Source organism: Loxodonta africana, chromosome 4 (genome assembly GCF_030014295.1).
Source record: "Loxodonta africana isolate mLoxAfr1 chromosome 4, mLoxAfr1.hap2, whole genome shotgun sequence".
NCBI lineage: Eukaryota > Metazoa > Chordata > Mammalia > Proboscidea > Elephantidae > Loxodonta > Loxodonta africana.
The window spans coordinates 42,990,825-43,013,542 of NC_087345.1; the positions used below are offsets into that span (position 1 = coordinate 42,990,825).

Below are 22,718 nucleotides of genomic sequence, written 5' to 3' on the forward strand. Positions count from 1 at the left end.
ATGGGGCCAAAATAAGCAGTTACATGGAAGTCCTTAAAAACTCCCTGGTGGTGTACCGCTTTAATTATTCAGCTTCTTCAGAGGCTATAAGCCAGAGAGAAAGGAATTAGAGTGGTTACTGTGTGTCTGTGGGCCTGAAAATCCTTTGGCCGCTGTAGTGGTACTTGATGTATCCCGATAGCTTTGTCATAATCCAACCATCTCTCCCAAATTCTGGGAGAGATGCTTTTATCCAGGTACACTCAGAGGTCAATCTAAAATCCAATGCCACTGCAAAGAGAAAAAACATGATCTGCTTTTTAAAAGCCCAACTAAGCCCCCAAACTGGTATGTCATGCAGAGCATAAGTACTATGAGATGCTATAAAACAAAACCTGACATCACAAAATATTCCCTCAGGATTTCCATGAACACATTTTCTGTTTACAAAGGCTAAAGTGTGTTTAGATAGTCTATGCTGCACTATCTATGAGGCTGGATCATGTTACATATTACAGCAAGAAAGCATTATTATTTTACCAATGGCCTTGCTTTCTGAAGGGTCCATCCCATGCATGATCATTGCTACTATGCCACAGCATGGGTTATGAGCTGACTACCCTTTTATATGCCCTGCACTCAGAGGAGAAATTTCACTGATAAATCACAAGGTGACAGCCAAGCCATTAACTTAGTAACTCAGGATGCAGTTCCTACAAGCTGGAAGCATCTATAAACAGCTGGGAAACAATACCACCACCTTCTCAGATGAGTATATCCCACTTTCAAGTACCGATTTGAATAGGGAAGAGACCATTCTATGGAAAACAATCTTTTAGGCACTAGGTTGTTCTGTAACTTAAACGCAGAGGCTGAAAACCTGAGGCATGCTTTTATTGCCTTATTTTGTCTTTTTTTTTTCTCAAGCGGTAGGTGTATAAATGCAGTAGGCATTGTTTCAGATTCCTGGGCTGCCATGACAAAATACCACCAAATGGGTGGCTTTAAAAACAGAAATTTATTGTCTCGCAGTTCTGAAGACTGTAAGTCCAAATCAGGGCTGAGGGCTCTGATGGAGGAATCATTCCTTATCTCTCTTCTTACTTTTGAAGGCTGCTGGCCATCCTTTTGTTCCTTATCTTGCAGCTTATGCCTCCCTCATCACATGGCTGCTATTTCTTTCTCTCTGTCTCCATGTCTGTCCTACTGTTTTATAAGATACAACTCAAATGGAATTAGGACTTATCCTACTCAAATATGACCTCATATTCACTGATAAATCACATCTTCAGAGACCTTATGTCCAAACAAGGCCATGTTCACAGGCACCAGGGGGTAGGATTTTGACATAACTTTGAATTGGACACAATTCAATTCACAATGGACATATTAAAAATAAATCAGTAAGTAATAAAGGACTACTTAATTTACATTTAACAATTCACATTTAAATTTTCCACCATGCATCTGTCAGTTTGCAGTGCAACGTTGTCAAATATAGCCCTGGAAAATGAGCCCCTCATATTGGAAGGCACTCAAAAAACAACTGGGGAAGAGCTGCCACCTCAAAGTAGAGTTGACCTTACTGACTTGGATGGAATTGAGATTTCGGACCTTCATTTGCTGATGGGACACAACTCAAAATGAGAAGAAATAGCTACAAATATCCCTTAATAATCAGAATGTGAAACATACGAAGTATGAATCTAGGAAAACTGGAAATTGTCAAAAATGAAGTAGAATGCATACACGTCAACATCCTAGGCATTACCGAGCTGAAATAGACTGGCATAATATATATAGACTGGCATAGGCCATTTTAAATCAGTCTATTATATGGTCTACTATGTCGGAAATGAAAAATTGAGGAGGAATGGCGTCGTGTTCATCATCAAAAGGAACATTTCTAAAGCTATCTTGAAGTACAGTGCTGTTGGTGATACAATGATATCCATACACCTACAATGAAGACGAGTTAATATGACTATTATTCAAATTTACACAAAACCACTAATGCCAAAGATGAAGAAATTGAAGATTTTTACCAACTTTAGCAGTCTGAAATTGATCAAACATGCAGTCAAGATGCATTGATAATTACTAGTAATTGGAATGCAAAAGTTGGAAACAAAGAAGGATAGGTAGTTGGAAAATATGGCCTTGGTGACAGAAATGACACCAGAGATCTCATGATAGAATTTTGCAAAACCAAAGACTTCTTCGTTGCAAATACCTTTTTTCAACAACATAAATGGCTAGTATACACGTAGATCTCACCGGGTAGAAAACACAGGAATCAAATTAAATCTTTCTGTGGGAAGACAGGATGGAAAATCTCAATATCATCAGTCAGAACAAGGCTAGGGCCAACTGTGGAATAGACCATCAATTGCTCATATGCAAGTTCAAGCCAAAGCTGAAGAAAATAAAAACAAATCCGCGAGAGCCAAAATATGACATTGAGTATATCTCACCTGAATTTGGAGACCATCTCAAGAATAGATTTGATGCATTAAATACTAATGATCACAGACCAGACCACTTGTGGGGTGACATGAAGGACATCATACATGAAGAAAGCAGAAGTTCATTAAAAAGACACGAAAGAAAGAACAAAATGGATGTCAGAAGAGACTCTGAAATTTGCTCTTGAACATCAAGTAGCTAAAGTGAATTGAAGAAATGATGAAACAAAAGAACTGAACAGAAGATTTCAAAGGGAGGGGCTCAAGAAGACAAAGCAAAATGTTATAATGACACGTGCAAAGACTTAGAGTTAGAAAGCTGAAAAGGAAGAACATACTTGGCATTTCTTAAGCTGACAAACTGAAAAAAAAAAAAACTCAAGCCTCGAGTTGCAATTTTGAAGGATTCTATGGGCAAAATATTGAATGATGCAGGAAGCATCAAAAACAGATGGCAGGAATACACAGAATCGCTGAACCAAAAAGAATTGGTTGATGTCCAACCATTTCAGAAGGTAGCATATGATCAAGAACTGATAGTACTGAAGGAAGAGGTCCAAGCTACACTGAAGTCATTGGTGAAAAAGGAGGCTTCAGGAATTGATGGAATACCAATTGAGATATTTCAATAAAGTGATGCAGCGCTGGAGGTGATCAATCATCTATGCCAAGAAATTTGGAAGAGAGCTAGCTACCTGTCCCTCTGACTGGAAGAAATCCATATTTGTGTCCATGCCAAAGAAAGGTGATCCAACAGAATGCAGAAATTATTAAACAATATTAGCAATTATCACATGGAAGTAAAATTTTCTGAAGATCATTCAAAAGCAGTTGCAGCAGAACACCAATAGGAAACTGCCAGAAATTCAATCTGGGTACAGGAGAGGTCGTGGAACAAGGGATATCATTGCTGATGTAAGATGGATCCTGGCTGAAAGCAGAGAACACAAGAAAAATATTCACCTGTGTTTTATTGACTATGCAAAGATATTCTACTGTATGAAACATAACTAAATATGGATAACATTGCAAAGAATGGGAATTCCAGAACACTTAATTGTGCTCATGCAGAACCTGTACTTAGATCAAGAGGTGATCCTTTGAACAGAGCAAGGGGATACTGCATGGTTTAAAATCAAGAAAGGTGTGCATCAGGGTTGTGTCCTTTCACCATACTTATTCAATCTGTATGCTGAGCAAATAATCCAAGAACCTGGACTATAGTAAAAAGAATGTGGCATCAAGTTTGGAGGAAGACTCATTAACAACCTTCGATATGCAAATGGCACAACCTTGCTTGCTGAAAGTGAAGAGGATTTGAAGCACTTGCTGATAAAGATCAAAGACCACAGCCTTCGGTATGGACTACAAACAAAAATAAAGAAAACAAAAATCCTCACAACTGAACCAATAAGCAATATCGTAGTAAACGGATAAAAGATTGAAGTTGTCAAGGATTTCATTTTACTCACAATCAACACCCATGGGAGCAGCAGTCAAGAAATCAAAAGACATATTACATTGGGCAAATCTGCTGTAAAAGACCTCTTCAAAGTGTTAAAAAACAAAGATGTACCTTTAAGGACTAAGGTACACCTGGCCCAAGCCATGGTGTTTTCAATCACCTCACACACATGGGAAAGCTGGGCGATGAATAAGGAAGACCAAAGAAGATTTGACACCTTTGAATTATGTGTTGGAGAAGAGTGTTGAATATGCCATGGATTGCTAGAAGAATGAACAAATGTATCATGGAAGAAGTAGAGCCAGGATATTCCTTAGAAGGATGGCAAGACTCTGTCTCACATACTTTGGACATGTTATCAAGAAGGAACAGTCCCTGGAGAAGGACATCATGCTTGGTAAAGTAGAGGGCCATCAAAAAAGAGGACAACCCTTAATGAGATGGACTAACACAGTGGCTGCAACAACCGGCTTAAGTACAACAACAATAATGAAGATTGCGCAGGACAGGGCAGTGTTTAGTTCTGTTGTATATAGTGTGGCTATGAGTTGTAACCAACTCAACAGCATCTAACAACAACAATTTAAATATTGAACATTCAAGTACAAGGGGTCCTTCCAACCACCCTCTAACTTCATACTCTTATTTCATAAACGCTCTTTTCCACCCTGTGTAGATTCCCCTTGTCTTGGATTGAGATAACTCAAAATATTCACATATATGCACTCAGGCCATGTCACGAAAACTCATTAGGTATAACACGGTTGAAGTAATTGATATCTCTTTAGAAGATATCACAAGATAAAATCTCAGTATTGAAAGTTAATTAAGATTTACTATTTCCAAATCTCAGTTTATTTATCTATTAATGGGAATAGTAACACCACCTCATAGAGGTGTTGAGAGAAATCCAGAAGATCAAGTGTGTGAAAACACTTAGTATAGTGCATGACACTCAATAAATATTGGCCTCCTTCATCACTCCAATCCCACACTACAAAACAAAGTCACATATTAAAGAAATCACAGACACTGTTGTCAGACACAGCTAAATAGAATCCAAATTCTACCACTTCCTAGCTCTGCAAACTTAATTTACTTAACTTCTCTGGGCCTCAGTATTTTTGTATGTATTTGGGGGATAATAATTCCCATCTAATTAGGTTTAAGGGAAATTAGAGCTAAAGCAAGTATGAGAATACCCTTTGTCTGCCACATAGTAGGTGTTCAATAAAATTGTTGTGGTGGTGGTTAGTTGCCCTCTGATTGCACCTGACTAACTGTGACCCCTGCAGAACAGAACAAAATGCTGCCTGGTCCTGCACCATTCCCTTGATTGGTTGAGGATCGGACCGTTGTGATCCATAGGGTTTCGTTGGCTGATTATCATAAGCGGATCACCAGCCTTCCTTCCTAATCTGCCTTATATTGGAAACTCCTCTGAAACCTGTTCAGCATCATAGCAACACGTAAGCCTCCACTGACAGATGGGTGGGGGCTGCACTCGAAGTATATTGGCTGAGAATCAAACCGAGGTTGTAAAAATAGCATGGCAGAGGCATCTGACCTCTAGCTTCACAAGGAGGAAGGAAAGCCAAGATCAACAGCCTAAGGCTGAGTCCTGTGAGGCGGAGGTCAGACATGCCTCCTCTCTCCACCATCTTTACCAATTCTGACACCCTGTGTCCCTCCCACAGCACTCAATTCATTGCCATGCCCGCACAGAACTCACAGACAATACTCATGATTATGGGGTTTGTTAGGGAAGTAACATGTTACAGTTCAGGTTCAGGAATGCTCAGGATACAGTTCTTCCATCAGGACAGCCTCTTCTCAGCTGAGTCCTCAGGTACACCTCTACCTGGTCCTTGGCCTCTGCCCTGCTCAATCAAGTGTTACAAAGTGCTTTTAGCTCTACCAATAAGCGCCTCGAGGCACCCCACTCCACCAGTAGGCCCCGGCCAGAAGCACTCAGCTCTACCACGTGCCCAGGGGCACCCTATTCTGCCAGCAAGCCCCTACCTGAAAGCACTCAGCATTTGCACTCTGTGGGCTCCTGATCCACTGTGCCATCTCCTACCAATCTCCTGCCTCTGTTGCTGCCATTCTCTCTGCCACCACATTTTGCTGTCTTCAGGGTTACAGCGGTCTCTCTTGGTCTCCTGGTTCCAGGAGTTTCTCAGGGCAGCGATCCTGGATCCAAAGAATGTGCTCAGCTCCTGGCTCTTCTTTCTTAATATGAGCCTCTGGGATGGTTCGTTTTAAGCATAGCAGGATAGCAAAACTGACCAATTCCGTCCTTAGATTCTGTCTTAGTCATCTAGTGCTGCTGTAGTAGAAATACCACAAGCGGATGGCTTTAACAAAGAGAAATTTATTCTCTCACAGTCTAGTAGGTTACAAGTCCAAATTCAGGGTGTCAGCTCCAGGGGACAGCTTTCTGCCCTTGTTGGCTCTGGAGGAAGATGCCTTGTCATCAATCTTCCTTTGGTCAAGGAGCTTCTCAGGTGCAGGGACCCCAGGTCAAGGGATGCGCTCTGTTCCTGGTGCTGCTTTAGACTCCATTTGCCACATGGTTGGGATAGAAATTCTGAGATTGTAAATGTAACACTTTGACTGTCCCCGGGGGGTCTTAGTCATCTAGTGCTGCTATAACAGAAATACCACAAGTGTATGGCTTTAACAAAGAGAAATTTATTTCTTTACAGTAAAGTAGGCTACAAGTTCAAATTCAGGGTGCCAGCTCCAGGTGAAGGCTTTCTCTTTCTTTTGGCTCTGGAGGGAAGTCCTTGCCATCAATCTCACCTTGGTCTGGGAGCATCTCAGCACAGGAACCTCATGTCCAAAGGACATGCTCTGTCTGCTCCTGGTGCTGCTTTCTTGGTGGTATGAGGTCCCCCCTCTCTGCTCACTTCCCTTTTCTTTTTAATCTCCTGAGAGGTAAAAAGTGGTGCAGACCACTTCTGGGAAACTCCCGCTACATTGGATCAGGGATGTGACCTGGGTAAGTGTGTTACAATCCCACCCTAATCCTCTTTAACATAAAATTACAATCGCAAAATGGAGGATAACCACATAATACTAGGAATCATGGCCCAGCCAAAATGATACACACATTTTGTGGGGGACATAATTCGGTCTGTGACACCAGGTTATTTCATTCTCTTTTGTTCATGTGGTGGCACTGAGCAGTTCAGAAAACTGATGAGAATCCCCAAACTTAAACCTCCATCTGGGCCCAAGAAATGTGAAAACTCTGAATCTGAGAGTATCCCTGGGGTGACTAAACAAAGGTGGCAAGGACTTTGCACACAGCAGTGATACCTACCCATTAAATTCAGAGAAAATGCTTCAATGCTTTTATTTGTTTCAGCATCCCACAAATAATTATTGAGTCCTTATTATGCGCCCGGAGTACCTGGGTGGTGCAAAGGATTAACAAATTCAGCTGCTAATCAAAAGGTTGGAGTTTTAAGTACACCCAGAGGCACCTTGGAAGAAAGACTTGCCAATCTACTTGCAAGAACTCGGCCAATGAAAACCCTACGGAGCACATTTCTTCTCTGACACACATTGGGTCGCCATGAGTCGGAATTGACTACACAGCAACTCGTGATATTATGTGTTTAGCGTTACGTATAAACTCAAGAATAGCATGACTGCTTGTTTCCTTAACCAAAAAAAAGGTGACAACAGCATCTGTGTCAGTTATCAAAGCAGCTCCCTGCCCCCATCATGGCTCTAGCAAGATAATGATAAAGTAATAACAGGGCATCCTGGTCGGGATTTTTTTGAAAAAGTTACTCTGGGCTACAAATGTCCACTAATAAGAACCATGCCATGGCCTCAGGGAACTTCAACACAATAGATATGATCTTCTTAAGACTTCAAATGGGGAAAAGCTTAGAGAACACTCCTGAGTCTGTATTGCCAAGGGAGATAAGTCCAAGTAATCTGTTTAGAGAATTCAATCTATTTAGCAATAGTGGGGAAAGAACAGAGACCCTTAGCCTGCTGTAATATAATTCTGGTCTCTGAGCTGTTCAAAATCCTTAATTTTTACAAATGGGTGTCAAAATGGGACTCTCAGGAATTTCCGAATATTCACCCAGAGTGCACTGGGGTCTGGTCAAGACTTCTGACAGTGTGCTAGCATGTCTTGGAGCTTGATTTCCTTATATGATGTATGAGGATAATAGTTACTCATGAGGTTGTTATGACAATCAAAATGAAAGCTCTTTGTAATTAATAAGACCCAATAGAACCACACATTAGTCTTATTGTTATTGTCATCATTTATTGACACAGGGATAAAAAGTTATTGGAGCTATTTGCACAGCTCACTTAAGTACAGAGCCTTGAATGCCAGCCTTAGGAGTTTAGATTGTACTCAGTCGATAATGGACGATGTTTTGTTTTTAGTGAGTATTGCAATTTTTTTGTACTGTGTCTAGGAAGATTGGCAATAGGAGGCAGAAAGTAGGGAGGATAGAAATAGAGAGGGTGGATGAAGGCTGAGAGATCAGGGAAGAGGCCTCTGAAATAATCCTTTTCTGTAATGTCTGCAGAGGACCCCTGGTGGAGTAACAGTTAAGCATTTGGCTGATAACTGACAGGATGGCAATTGGAACCCACCCAGAGATTCCACGGAAGAAAGACCTGGCAATCTGTTCCCTTAAGGATTACAGCCTAGAAAACTCTGTGGGGCAGTTCTACTCTGTCGAATGGCATTGCGATGAGTTGGAATCAACTGGCAGGCACCCAACATACTGCAGCTTGGGACTGTGAAGCCCGAAAATCTTGCAAAAATTCACATCCAAGAAACTGAACCACTTCATTAGCCTCCTTACATGCTACACTTCTCATTAATCAGGGAACAAACTTCAGTCCCACAATCACAGAGTAACCAAATGGCCAAGAGAAGGGACAGGGTAACTGTGACAAGGGTGGGCAGCTACCTGGAGATACAGTGCCAATGTGAAAGAAACGCAAGCTACCTGCTGAGAAGCCACAGCCATGCTGTCCAACCTGGTTGCAGTAAACAAAAAAGGAGCAGCTTCTCTGGTGCAAAGGAAGCCTGTAGACTTCGAGGTGAACAGGAGGCATGGCAAGCAGGAGTTATGACCAGGGACAGTAGAGGGTCACTGGGGGACTGGGTACCCAGCAGGAAGGACACAGCCACAGAGTGTACTTCAGCCTTCTCAGCAGCACTTATCCACATGGATGGACACACCATCTGGGATAGCATTTTTTGTTGCTGAGTTTGCTTTTTGTTTTTTGTTCATTTGCTTGCTTTTTGGTGTAAGAAACCACATTCATATATAGCACAGATGTATGTATATAAATATACACATGCATACACAAACACATGCATTTTTTGTACATATATATGTAATTAATTTTGCTATTGCAAAATGCACATTTAATGCCGCTACTGAACCTAGCAGAGTTTTCTTGAAATCATAGCTGGATTCCCTTGGCATGAAAGCATTTGCTTTCATAACTTGGTAGAATATTTTCAGATCACAATGTATCCTTTTGTTTTAAGGATCACTTCATTACATACACCAGTGAGGAGGCATGTTTTCACTTTCTGTGCTCCACAGCAGCTGAATTTTTAATCAAGAGAAAATAGAAAAGTAGGACACCATTAAAATACAAAATTTCTTTCCCGATTAGTTTCTGGTGGCTCCTTAGCCCACCTTGGGAACTGTCTTTAGCAAAGGGAAAGATTTTTGTTTCTCCAGGGGGAAACTCGGCAACTACCAGGTTTGTAAAAACTAAATAAATACGTGCTTCTGTTGAGTCACAAAACTCAGAATGGCACTTCTTACCCTCTCTCTAAAAAGTTCACTTGTGCTATAATACCACACCAACCTTATACAAATCTTTGGCAGAAAGACATGTGACATTTCCTTTGCTAAGTAGCAGCAGAGACAAGGCATCTTCTAAGGTTGTTAGTAGCATCCTAACACTCAACACTTTGTTTTTCTGGCCTTTATTATGCAATAGCAACTTTGAATACTCATTAACTATATATACCTTTGCATATGTTTCTAGCCCTATAGATTTGTTTTTATCGATAGAAAAGTACCAGAAAAAAAATTCTTCAAATCCTCATTAAAAAAAAAAAAAGCCTGGCTTTAAAATAAACTAGTAAATAAAGGAAAACCTTACCAGATTATTCTAGTCATACTCATACAATTGCCTTCCTTGTCAGACCTCACTGATGTTAGGAATATGGTTAACACCTTTGTGTTTGACTGTCATTGATATCACTGGGTTATCTTGACTACAGTTATCAAAGTTTCAGGTTTTGCCTCATAGGACATGCTCACCAATGTACCAAAAATTGTCTTAGCCAGTGGTGCAAAACCTTTCAGCCCTCTAATCCCAGGCGGAACCTGGGAGTGTAGCGAATGACCTAAAGTCCAATCACACTTCCAAGGAAGTTGTCAGATGTTCCATTCCAGGCCCAGGGGGTGTTATCAACACTCTTAGGGCTAATGATTATTGTGCACCAGGTACCACTTCAAGTTAATAAAGATATTTGCTGATTTGTATTTCTCTTGAGGTATTCTTCATTCATTCAATCATCCATCCATTCAACAAGCATTTATTGAATGACCGTTATATGTCGGGCACTGTGCTAAATGCTAGGGGTACAGAGATTAATAAGATACCCTCCCTTCTGATGAGCTGGTAATAGTTCAGGAAGGAGAATGCTAAGGAAATTTATAAACATTTATTTTGTTGTCAGCTTCCACCTAGTCAGCCCCTGACTTGTGACAATCCCACTCACATCGAAATGAAATTCTGCCCGGTTCTTTGCCAGCCCCATGATGGGTTGCAGATAGGACCATTGTGATCCATAAGGTTTTCTTAAGTTGATTTTTGGAGTGGATTGCCAGGCCTTTTCTTCATAGTCACTCTCAGTCTGGAAGTTTCATTGAAACCTGTAGCATTGATTAATTCTATAAAACATAGCTTCCCAAAGCATGCATTTAAAAGGAGGAAACAAGTTGTTGACTATCACTGCTGGGGAGGCTTTATACAGCAAGTGACAGTTTCATACTCAAAGTGGAACTTGAAGGCTGAGTGAAGAGGCAGAACATCCATTCTTCAAATATTTATGTATATACGGCATGTCAGGTGTTGTTCTTAACACTGGGGATATAAAAGTAAGCAAATATTACAGTGGGGGAAAATTGATTTTGAAAAATCAAACTAAATAGGTAAGATATATGGTATTTTAGAAGGCAGTGAGACAACAATAATCACAGTAAGACTTATGAGGAAAATAAAACCACACACACACTCAAAAGATCAATAGTGTCCGGTGGGTGGTGGTGGTGTTGTTAGGTGCCATCGAATCAGTTACAACTCTTAGAGACCCCACGCACAGCAGAACAAAACACTGCCTGGTCCTGTACCATCTGCACTATGATTGCTATGTCTGAGCCCATTGTTGCAGCCACTGTGTCAATTCATCTCATTAAGGGTCTTCCTCTTTTTCAATTACCCTCTACCTTACCAAGCATGATGCCCTTCTCCAGGGTCTTAACCCTCCTGATAACATGTCCAAAGTATGTGAGACAAAGTCTCACCATCCTCACTTCTAAGGAGCATTCTGGCTGTACTTCTTCCAAGACACATTTGTTCATTCTTCTGGCAGTCCATGGTATATTCAATATTCTTTGCCAACACCATAATTCAAAGGCATCAATTCTTCTCCAGTCTTCCTTATTCATTGCCCAGTTTTCCCATGTATATGAGGCAATTGAAAATATCATGGCTTGGGTCAGGCGCACCTTAGTCTTCAAGGTGACATCTTTGCTTTTTAACACTTTAAAGAGGCCTTTTGCAGCAGATTGGCCCAATGTAACACGTCTTTTGATTTTTTGACTGGTGCTTCCATGGGTGTTGATTATGGATCCAAGTAAAATGAGATCCTTCAACAATTTCAGTTTTTCCTCCATTTATCATGATGTCGCTTACTGGTAGAGTTGTGAGGATTTTTGTTTTCTTTATGTTGAGGCGTAATCCATACTGAAGGCAGTGGTCTTTGATCTTCATCAGTAAGTGCTTCAAGTCCTCTTCACTTTCAGCAAGCAAGGTTGTGTCATCGGCATAACACAGGTTGTTAATGAGTCTTCCTGCAAATCTGATGCCCTGTTCTTCTTCATATAGTCCAATTCTCAGATTATTGGTCAGCATACAGATTGAATAAGTATGGTGAAAGGACACAACCTGGATGCACACCTTTCCTAATTTTAAACCATGCAATATCCCTTTATTCTGTTCAAATAGCTGCCTCTTGGTCTATGTACAGGTTCTATATGAGTACAATTAAGTGTTTTGGAATTCCCATTCTTTGCAATGTTACCCATAATTTGTTATGATTCACACAGTTGAATGCCTTTGCATAGTCAATAAAACACAGTTAAACGTCTAGATTGTATTCTCTGTTTTCAGCCAAGATCCATCTGACATAAGCAATGATATCCTTCATTCCATGTCCTCTTCTGAATCCAGCTTGAATTTCTGGCAGTTGCCTGTTGATGTACTCTCACAATCCTTTTTGAATGATCTTCAGCATAATTTTACTTGCGTGTGATACTAATGATATTTTTCAATAATTTCTGCATTCTGTTGGATCACCTTTCTTTGGAATAGGCACGAATATGGATCTCTTCCAGTTGGTTGGCCAGGTAGTTGTCTCCAAACTTCTTGGCACAGATGAGTGAGCACATCCAGCATGCATCAGTTTGTTGAAACATTTCAATTGGTGATTTTCACCAATGACTTCAGTGTAGCTTGGGCTTCTGCCTTCAGTGCCATGGGTTCTTGATAATGTGTTACATCCTGAAATGGTTGAACATTGACCAATTCTTTTTGGCACAGTGACTTTATGTACTTCTTCTATCTTCTTTTAATGCTTTTTATGTTATTCAATTTTTTGCCCATAGAATCCTTCAATACTGCAACTCAAGGCCTGAATCTCTTTCTTCAGTTCTTCTGGCTTGAAAAATGCTGTGTCTTCTTCCTTTTTGGTTTTCTAACTCCAGGCCTTTACACATTTCACTGGGTGGGTGAAGTTGGGATTTTATATAGAGTGGCCAAGGAAGCCTTCCCTGAAAAAATGACATCTGAGCAGAACCCTGAAGGAGGTAATGGAACAAAGCATGCAAATATCTAGAAAAAGAGTCTTCCAAAGGAAACAGTAAGTGCAAAGTCCCCAAGGTTGGGATATGCCTGTCATTTTTGAGAAACAGCAAGGAAGTCAGCATGGTTTATACAGAGTAAAATAAGATGAAAGAGTTAGGTGGGACCATGGAGGTGACTCTAAGGTTTTACTCTGGATTCCTTAGGAAGCCAGTGGAGAGTTTGAACATAGTGATGTGATCTGCCTTCTATTCTGAAAGTATGGAGAATAGATTGTAATTGGGCAGAATGGAAGTAGGAAGACCAGTCAGGAAACTAATGCAATCACATGGGCTGGAGGTGAATCCTGATCCAGAAAAATATCGGCAAAGGTAGTGAGAAATGATCAGATTCTAGACATATTTTGAAGGTAGAACTAATAGAAGTTGTTGGTAGACTGGATGAGGGTTAAGAGAGGAAGGGAGTCAAGTTTGACTCAAAGAGTTTTCACTGGAACTAGAAAGACGGAGATGCCACTATAGAGCTCACCTCTGTTAAGAGAAGTGGAGAATATTTTGAGCACCCATTACTGTTAGGTTCAGCATGGAGGAAGGAGGATAAGTAAACACCACTGTTTAGAGTAACACGCTTGAGCACAAAGAGGCCATTCTCCATAATTTAATATGAACAAAACCTTGTCCTCAGCAGGGGAAAGACAAAGTGAAACATCCATGCTCAGTGATCTGAGACATGCAAGAATAAATGCCCAATGATGTCAAGGAGTGCATATTTAACACTTTGGCCAGGGCTTTCCTCAAATTTCCAGCTGACTCCAAATTAAAAGGTAAAAATAAAATCTTGTATTAGACTAAAATTTTATAAGAGTGAATTGGAGAAATGTTCACTGATCAAATAAAGCTAGCAGGGAACAGAAAGTATACGAAAAAGAACAAATATGGTAACGTTAATTACAATACCCAGAAACCCAGTGAACCCTAAAATAGCAAAGTAGGAGAAAAAGTTCAAGTTAGACTGTAACAGTAAGATACAAATACAAAAGAACACTGTACATGGAAAGGAAAAGACCCTGAATTAGGATTTGAAAGGTCTGGGTTCTCATTCTAACTTTGACCATGGGGCAAATCAGTTAACTCATAACTTTCAGACAGGGATATCTTTATCCCCAAGGTATGTTCTGATATGCTAAATAAAGGCAAAGTATAGAATTAAGGTTATATTTAAACCTTAGTGTTAATTTTGCAGAGAAGAGAAGTTTTTTTTTTAATTAAATAAATATGACCATATTATAAAGTAGAAAAATAATTTCTATGATTTTTCTCCCATTCATTCAGCCTTTATTTATTGAACACCTACTAGGAACTAGCCCCTATTCTAGACAATGGGCAAATAGCAATGGATAAGATAGTCACAGACCCTGACTATGCAAGGCTTGTTATAGAAAAGGCAGACTTTGTACAAGTAACTGTAGGATAAATCATGAGTTTTCAATAAATCTCTTACTTGTGGCTGTCCCCAGACCATCACAGATAGAGAGTACATTTTCACTCTCTATTAACATTAGGAGAGTTGGTGGGAAATGTGATGAAAACTAACTTGGACCGGATTATTGTTATTGTTAATTGCTCCGACTCATGTACAACAGAACAAAACATTGCCCAGTCCTGCAACATGTTCACAACTGGTATGCTCAAGTCCATTATTGTGGTCACTGTGTATACTCCAACCTAGGAAGCTCATCTCTCAACACCATATCAGACAATATTCTGTTGCAATACATAGGGTTTTCATTACTTTTCAGGAGCAGTTCTTTAGGACTTTCTTCCTAGTCTGTTTTATTCTGGAAGCTCCACTAAAACATGCCCACCATGGATTATCCTGCCAGTGGCATAGGAGTGAAAAGAATATTTAAAACTCTGTTAGTCCAAGTCCTTGAAGAAACAGATACCAAGAGTGGACTAAATGTGCAAGCATTTTATTACAGGAAACACCTATGAGAAAAAAAAGGGGCAGGAGTTGGAGAAGGCTGAGAGAGCCATCAGTTCATAATGCAAATCTGACCCCAGTGAGAGTGGTAGACTGGACCAAAAGTTGAGTGGAAACATCCTAGGCTGCCATGCAAGCTAAGAAAGATTTGTCCCTACACCAAAGTCAGCCTTCCTTAATACCCCTGTCATTCTCAGTCACTGCCTGGGAGCAGCACGTGGGAGGCATGGCCACCAAGTAAAAGCAGAGAGAGATGTCAGAGCACAGCAGCTGGGTCTTTGGTCAGTGCTGCAGGGCTGTTGGTCAGTTACACTCCCTGGAGTGGGAGGTCTTCAAGGTGCATCCTCATGACCACTGGAAGAGTTTTGTTTTTTTTTTTTAATGGGCATAATCTTTGGAGTCAGAAATAATCTTGGTTGACTCCAATCTAAGCCACTTACTAATTTTGTGGCATCAGGAACATTAGTTATGCGCCAACTGTAAAGGTTAAATGAAATAATACATGTAATGTGCATGGTATTCAACCAATCCTTTTTTTCCACTAGTTGTAAAATACATTCTTTTATTTGACATACATTTTTTTTGAGGATCTACTACAGCAAGGTAAGAGAACAGGGTGAGTGTCCAAACGGTCTAAGACGCAATTTCTGCCTATAAAGATGATTTTGTAAAATATGTAAAAACACAAACCAGTACTAAATACTAAAGTGGAGTGTCAGGGCCTCCAGCAAGGAACGGAGCATTTACATTCTACATCTTACTACTTCAGTGGGTCAAATCTATTCTTCAGATGGTCTCTAAATTCAGGTGGGATATACTCAAAGTCATATTTTGGCTCTCCCGAACTTGCTCTGATTTTCTTCAGTTTCAGCTTGTACTTGCATATGAGCAATTGATGGTCTGTTCCACAGTTGGCCCCTGGCCTTGTTCTGACTGACGATATTGAGCTTTTCCATCGTCTCTTTCCACAGATGTAGTCAATTTGATTTCTATGTGTTCCATCTGGTGAGGCATGTGTATAGTCGCCATTTATGTTGGTGAAAGAAGGTATTTGCAATGAAGAAGTCATTGGTCTTGCAAAATTCTATCATTCAATCTCCGGTATTGTTTCTATCACTATGTAGTCAATTTGATTTCTATGTGTTCCATCTGGTGAGTCCCATGTGTATAGTCGCCGTTTATGTTGGTGAAAGAAGGTATTTGCAATGAAGAAGTCATTGGTCTTGCAAAATTCTATCATTCGATCTCCGGCATTGTTTCTATCACTAAGGCCATATTTTCCAACTACTGATCCTTCTTCTTTGTTTCCAACATTCACAATCCAATCGCCAGTAATTATCAATGCATCTTAATTGCATGTTCGATCAATTTCAGACTGCAGCAGCCAATAAAAATCTTCTATTTCTCCATCTTTGGCCCTAGTGTTTGGTGCATAAATTTGAATAATAGTCGTATTAACTGGTCTTCCTTGTAGGCGTATGGATATTATCCTATCACTGACAGCACTGTACTTCAGAATAGATCTTGAAATGCTCTTTTTGATGATGAATGCAACACCATTCCTCTTCGAGTTGTATTCCCAGCATAGTAGACTATATGATTCTCCAATTCAAAATGGCCAATACCAGTCCATTTCAGCTCACTAATGCCTGGGATATCAATGTTTAAGTGTTCCATTTCATTTTTGATGATTTCCAATTTTCCTAGAGTCATACTTCGTACATTCCAGGTTCCGATTATTAATGGATGTTTGCAGCTGTTTCTTCTCATTTTGAGTCATACCATATCAGCAAATGAAAGTCCTGAAAGCTTTACTCCATCCACATCATTAAGGTCAGCTCTACTTTGAGGAGGCAACTCTTCCCCAGTCATCTTTTGAGTGCCTTCCAACCTGGGGGGTTCATCTTCCAGCACTATATCAGACAACGTTCTGCTGCTATTCATAAGGTTTTCACCGGCTAATGCTTTTCAGAAATAGATTGCTGAGTCCTTCTTCCTAGTCTGTCTTAGTCTGGAAGCTCAGCTGAAACCTGTCCTCCATGGGTGACCCTGCTGGTATCTGAATACCGGTGGCGTAGCTTCCAGCATCCAGCAACACACAAGCCCCCACAGTACAACAAACTGATGCACTGAACACTAGTGACCGCAGACCAGACGAGTTGTGGAATGACATCAAGGACATCATCCATGAAGAAAGCAAGAGGTCACTGAAAAGACAGAAAAGAAAGAAAAGACCAAGATGGATGTCAGAAGAGACTCTGAAACTTGCTCTTGAGTGTCGAGCAGCTAAAGCAAAAGGAAGAATTGATGAAGTAAAAGAACTGGACAGAAGATTTCGAAGGACCTCTTGTGAAGACAAAGCAAAGTATTACAATGACATGTGCAAAGAACTGGAGATGGAAAACCAAAAGGGAAGAACACACTCAGCGTTTCTCAAGCTGAAAGAACTGAAGAAAAAATTCAAGCCTGAAGTTGCAGTAGTGAAGGATTCCATGGGAAAAATATTAAACGACTCAGGAAGCATAAAAAGAAGGTGGAAGGAATACACAGAGTCATTATACCAAAAAGAATTAGTCGATATTCAACCATTTCAAGCGGTGGTATATGATCAGGAACCGATGGTACTGAAGGAAGAAGTCCAAGCTGCACTGAAGGCATTGGCAAAAAACAAGGCTCCAGGAATTGATGGAATATCAATTGAGTGTTTCAACAAACAGATGCAGCGCTAGAGGTGCTCACTCATCTATGCCAAGAAATATGGAAGACACCTTCATGGCCAACTGACTGGAAGAGATCCATATTTATACCTATTCCCAAGAAAGGTGATCCAACTGAATGTGAAAATTATAGAACAATATCATTAATATCACACACAAGCAAAATTTTGCTGAAGATCATTCAAAAACAGCTGCAGCAGTATATCGACAGGGAACTGCCAGAAATTCAGGCCGGTTTCAGAAGAGAACGTGGAACCAGGAATATCATTGCTGATGTCACATGGGTCCTGTCTGAAAGCAGAGAATACCAGAAGGATGTTTACCTGTGTTTTATTGACTATGCAAAGGCATTCGACTGTGTAGATCATAACAAACTATTATAACACTGCGAAGAATGGGAATTCCAGAACACTTAATTGTGCTAATGAGGAACCTTTACATAGATCAAAAAGAAGTTATTCGGACAGAACAAAGGGATACTGATTGGTTTAAAGTCAGGAAAGGTGTGTGTCAGGGTTGTATTCTTTCACCATACCTTTAATCTGTATGCTGAACAGATAATCCAAGAAGCTGGACTACATGAAGAAGAATGGGGCATCAGGATTGGAAGATGACTCATTAACAACCTGCATTATGCAGATGACACAACCTTGCTTGCTGAAAGTGAAAAGGAATTGAAGCACTTACTAATGAAGATCAAAGACCACAGCCTTCAGTATGGATTACACTTCAACATAAAGCAAACAAAAATCCTCACAAGTGGACCAATGATAAACGGAGAAAAGACTGAAGTTGTCAAGGATTTCATTTTACTTGGATCTACAATCAACAGCCACGGAAGCAGCAGTCAAGAAATCAAAAGACACATTGCATTGGGCAAATCTGTTGCAAAGGACCTCTTCGAAGTGTTGAAGAGCAAAGATGTCACCCTGAAGACCAAGGTGTGCCTGACCCAAGCCATGGTATTTTCAATCACATCATATGCATGTGAAAGCTGGACAATGAATAAGGAAGACCGAAGAAGAGTTGACGCCTTTGAATTGTGGTGTTGGCGAAGAATATTGAATATACCATGGACTGTCAAAAGAATGAACAAATCCGTCTTGGAGGAAGTGTGGACAGAGTGCGCCTTAGAGGCAGGGATGACTGCGTCTTACATACTTTGGACATGTTGTCAGGAGGGCTCAGTCCCTGGAGAAGGACATCATGCTTGGCAGAGTACAGGGTCAGCAGAAAAGAGGTGGACCCTCAACGAGGTAGATTGACACAGTGGCTGCAACAATGAGCTCAAGCATAACAACAATTGTAAGGATGGTGCAGGACCAGGCAGTGTTTCGTTCTGTTGTGCATAGGGTCGCTATGAGTCGGAACCGACTCGACGGCACCTAACAACAACAACAACAACATCTTACTACTTTAATTGTTGCTGGAATTGATGGCTTAAAAATTCTTAGAGACAATTCCACCTTTCTAAATGTTGTGATATTATATTATTTGACTATGCATACTGGCCTACTGCATTGGATTTATAAACTGAACACTGAAGAGACCCTTAGTGGGTAGTGATAGTGCATTCTTGTTTACCCAGCCCCTTGCCATCTTGACGTCTGGCTTTTCCAAGCCACTATTTTGCGCTTTCCAGCCTTCCTATCTGAATTGTCTGCATGTTATGCTGGACAGGGCCCCGTGTGTCAATTTGCCCCCCAGAATGCTTCCCCAAAGCCCTTTCAAGACCATCTTATTGGCAGGGCAGAGCACTTGCCTTGTTGCTTCAGGCATGTAAATTTGTGCTTGGTGCACCCAGATGGCACTCAATAGAAATCAATTTAAATAAGGCTTAATTATACTTCAGTGATGCAAAAACATTTTTTCCAAGAATGTGGGAAACTTAGTGAATATTCAAGGAAAATAATAATAATTTACTCATTTGTAACTGAGATAGCCACCAAAACCAAACCTATTGCTGTCAAGTCGATTTCAACACAAAGTGATCCTATAGGACACAACAGAACTGTCCCATTGGGTAAATCTTTAGGAAGCTACTGCCACATCTTTCTCCCTCAGAGAGGCTTGTGGGTTCAAATCACCAAACTTTTGGTTAGCAGGCAAACATTTAACCACTGCACCGCCAGGGCTCCAAAGCTGAAATAACAAGCTTCAACTCTTAGCCAACCTACAGACATGCTCTGTAACATTGCAGTTGTTGTTGTTAGGTTCCATTGAGTCGGTTCTGACTCATAGTGACACTATGCACAACAGAATGAAACACTGCCCAGTCCTGCACCATCTTCACAATCCTTGTTATGCCTGAGCCCACTGCTGCAGTCACTCTGTCAATCCATCTCGTTGAGGGTTTTCCTCTTTTTTGCTAAAACTTTACTTGACCAAGCATGATGTACTTCTCCGGGGACTGATCCCTCCTGACAACATGTCCAAAGTATGTGAGACGTAGTCTCACCATCCTTGCTTCTAAGAAGCATTCTGCTTGTACTTCTTCCAAGACAGATTTGTTCGTTCTTTTGGCAGTCCATGGTATATTCAATATTCTTTGCCAGCACCAAAACTCAAAGGCATCAGTTCTTCTTCAGCCTTGTTTATTCATCGGCCAGCTTTCATTTCCATATGAGGGGATTGAAAACACCATGGCTTGGGACAGGAGCGCCTTAGCCTTCAAATTGACATCTTTGCTTTTCAACACTTTAAAAAGGTCTTTTTCAGCAGATTTCCCCACAGCAATGTGTCTTGATTTCTTGACTTCTGTTTCCATGGGTATTGATTATGGATCCAAGTAAAATGCAATCCTTGACAACTTCAATCTTTTCTCTGTTTATCATGATATTGCTTATTGGTCCAGTTGTGGGGATTTTTGTTTTCTCTATGTTGAGGTGTAATGCATACTAAAGGCTGTGGTCTTGATCTTCATCAGTAAGTGCTTCAAGCCCTCTTCACTTTCAACAAGGAAAGTTATGTCATCTGCATAACTTGGGCTGTGAATGAGTCTTCCTCCAGTCTTCTCAGATTATATGCTCAGCATACAGATTGGATAAGTATAGTGAAAGGATACAACCCTGATGCACACCTTTCCTGACTTTAAGCCACACAGTATTCCCTTGTTCTATTTGAACAACTGCCTTTTGATCTATGTACAGGTTCTTCATGAGCACAATTAAGTGTTCTGGAATTCCAATTCTTTGCAATGTTATCCACAATTTGTTATGATCCACACGGTCAAATGCCTTTGCATAGTCAATAAAACACAGGTCAGCATGTTTCTGGTATTCCCTGCTTTCAAGGAGGATCCATTTGGTGTCAGCGATGAGATCTCTCATTCCATGTCCTCTTCTGAATCTGGCTTGAATTTCTGGCAGTTCTCTGTTGATATACTGCTGCAGCCACTTTTGAATGATCTTCAGCAAAATTTTAGTTGTATGTGATATTAATGATATTGTTTGATAATTTCCACATTTGATTGGATCATCTTTCTTGGGAATAGGCATAAATATGGATCTCTTCCAGTCAGTTAGCCAGATAGCTGTCTTCCAAATTTCTTGGCATAGACTGGTGAGAACTTACAACACTGCATCAGTTTGTTGAAACATCTTAATTGGTATTCAGTCAATACTTGGAGGCTTGTTTTTCACCAATGCCTTCAGTGCGGCTTGGACTTCTTCCTTCAGTACCATCAGTTCTTGATCATATGCTACCTCCTGAAATGGTTGAACATTGACCAGTCTTTTTGGTATAGTGATTTTGTGTATTCCTTCCATATTCTTTTGATACTTTCTGCATCACTTAATGTTTTCCCTGTAGAATCCTTCGCTATTGTAACTCAAGGTTTGAACTTTTTCTTCAGTTCTTTCATCTTGAGAAATGCCAAGCATGTTCTTCTCATTTGGTTTTCTTACTCCAGGTCTTTGCACATGTCATTTTAAAGACTTTATTTTGTCTTCTTGAGCCACCCTTTGAAATCTCCTTCTCAGCTCTTTTACTTCATCATCTCTTCCTTTTGTTTTAGCTACTTAATGTGCAAGAGCAAGTTTCAGAGCTTCTTCTGACATCCATTCTGGTCTTTTCTTTCCTGTCTTTTTAATGATTTCTTACTTTCTTCATGTTTGATGTTCTTGATGTCATTCCACAACTTATCTGGTCTTCAGTCATTAGTGTTCAACACATCAAATCTGTTCTTGAGATGGTCTCTAAATTCAAGAGGGATATACTCAAGGGCATACTTTGGCTCTCATGGGCTTGTTCTAATTTTCTTCAACTTCACCTTGAACTTACATATGAGCAATTAATGGCCTGTTCCACAGTCAGCTCCTGGCCTTATTCTGACTGATGATATTGAGTTTTTCCATCATCTCTTTCCACAGATGTAGTCGATTTGATTTCTGTGTATTCCATCTGGTGAGGTCCACGTGTATAGTCACCGTTTGTGTTGGTAAAAAAAAAGGTATTTGCAATGAAGAAGTTGTTGGTCTTGCAAAATTCTATCATTCGATCTCTGGCATTGTTTCTATCACCAAGGCCATGTTTTCCAACTACCTATCCTTCTTTTTTGTGTCCAACATTAGCAAAGTCATTCTGTAACATCAGGAAAGTCATTTGCCCTGTTTAGTTCTCATATCCTCACTTGTGAAGTCTGTGTGTACAGGGAAGAGAGAAGCTGGAGGCTAGGGAGGTCCAGGGAGGAAGAAAACAATCATTTACTGAGCACCTGAGATGTGCCAAGTACCAAACTAAGACCTTTGCATTCACCATCTCAATCATCAAGCAACCCTTTGAGATAGAATGATTCATTCCTTTATATATTTATACAATAAATTCCTATCAGAGCTTACAATATTTTATGCAAATAATGCAAGTCTTCTACATTTGTTTGCCAGTCATTCCCTTCCCCTAGGAGTTATTTTCTTAAGCTTGCTTGCTAATTTTTTTTTTTTCTTA

The 22,718-nt window shown here is 40.3% G+C and overlaps 1 long non-coding RNA gene across 50 annotated transcripts in view; it reads right to left on the bottom strand.

The window, feature by feature from the left end:
* The window catches only part of LOC111753149 (uncharacterized), a 416,755-nt gene that overhangs the window by 125,016 nt on the left and 269,021 nt on the right, over nucleotides 1-22,718 (bottom strand). For 42 of the 50 annotated variants that reach the window (XR_010321732.1, XR_010321771.1, XR_010321780.1 and 39 more), the window contains one exon: nucleotides 120-22,444. The exons of the other annotated variants lie outside the window; for them this stretch is intronic. This is a non-coding gene — a long non-coding RNA (uncharacterized LOC111753149). The remainder of the gene's footprint in view (nucleotides 1-119; nucleotides 22,445-22,718) is intronic. 50 annotated transcript variants of the gene reach the window in all.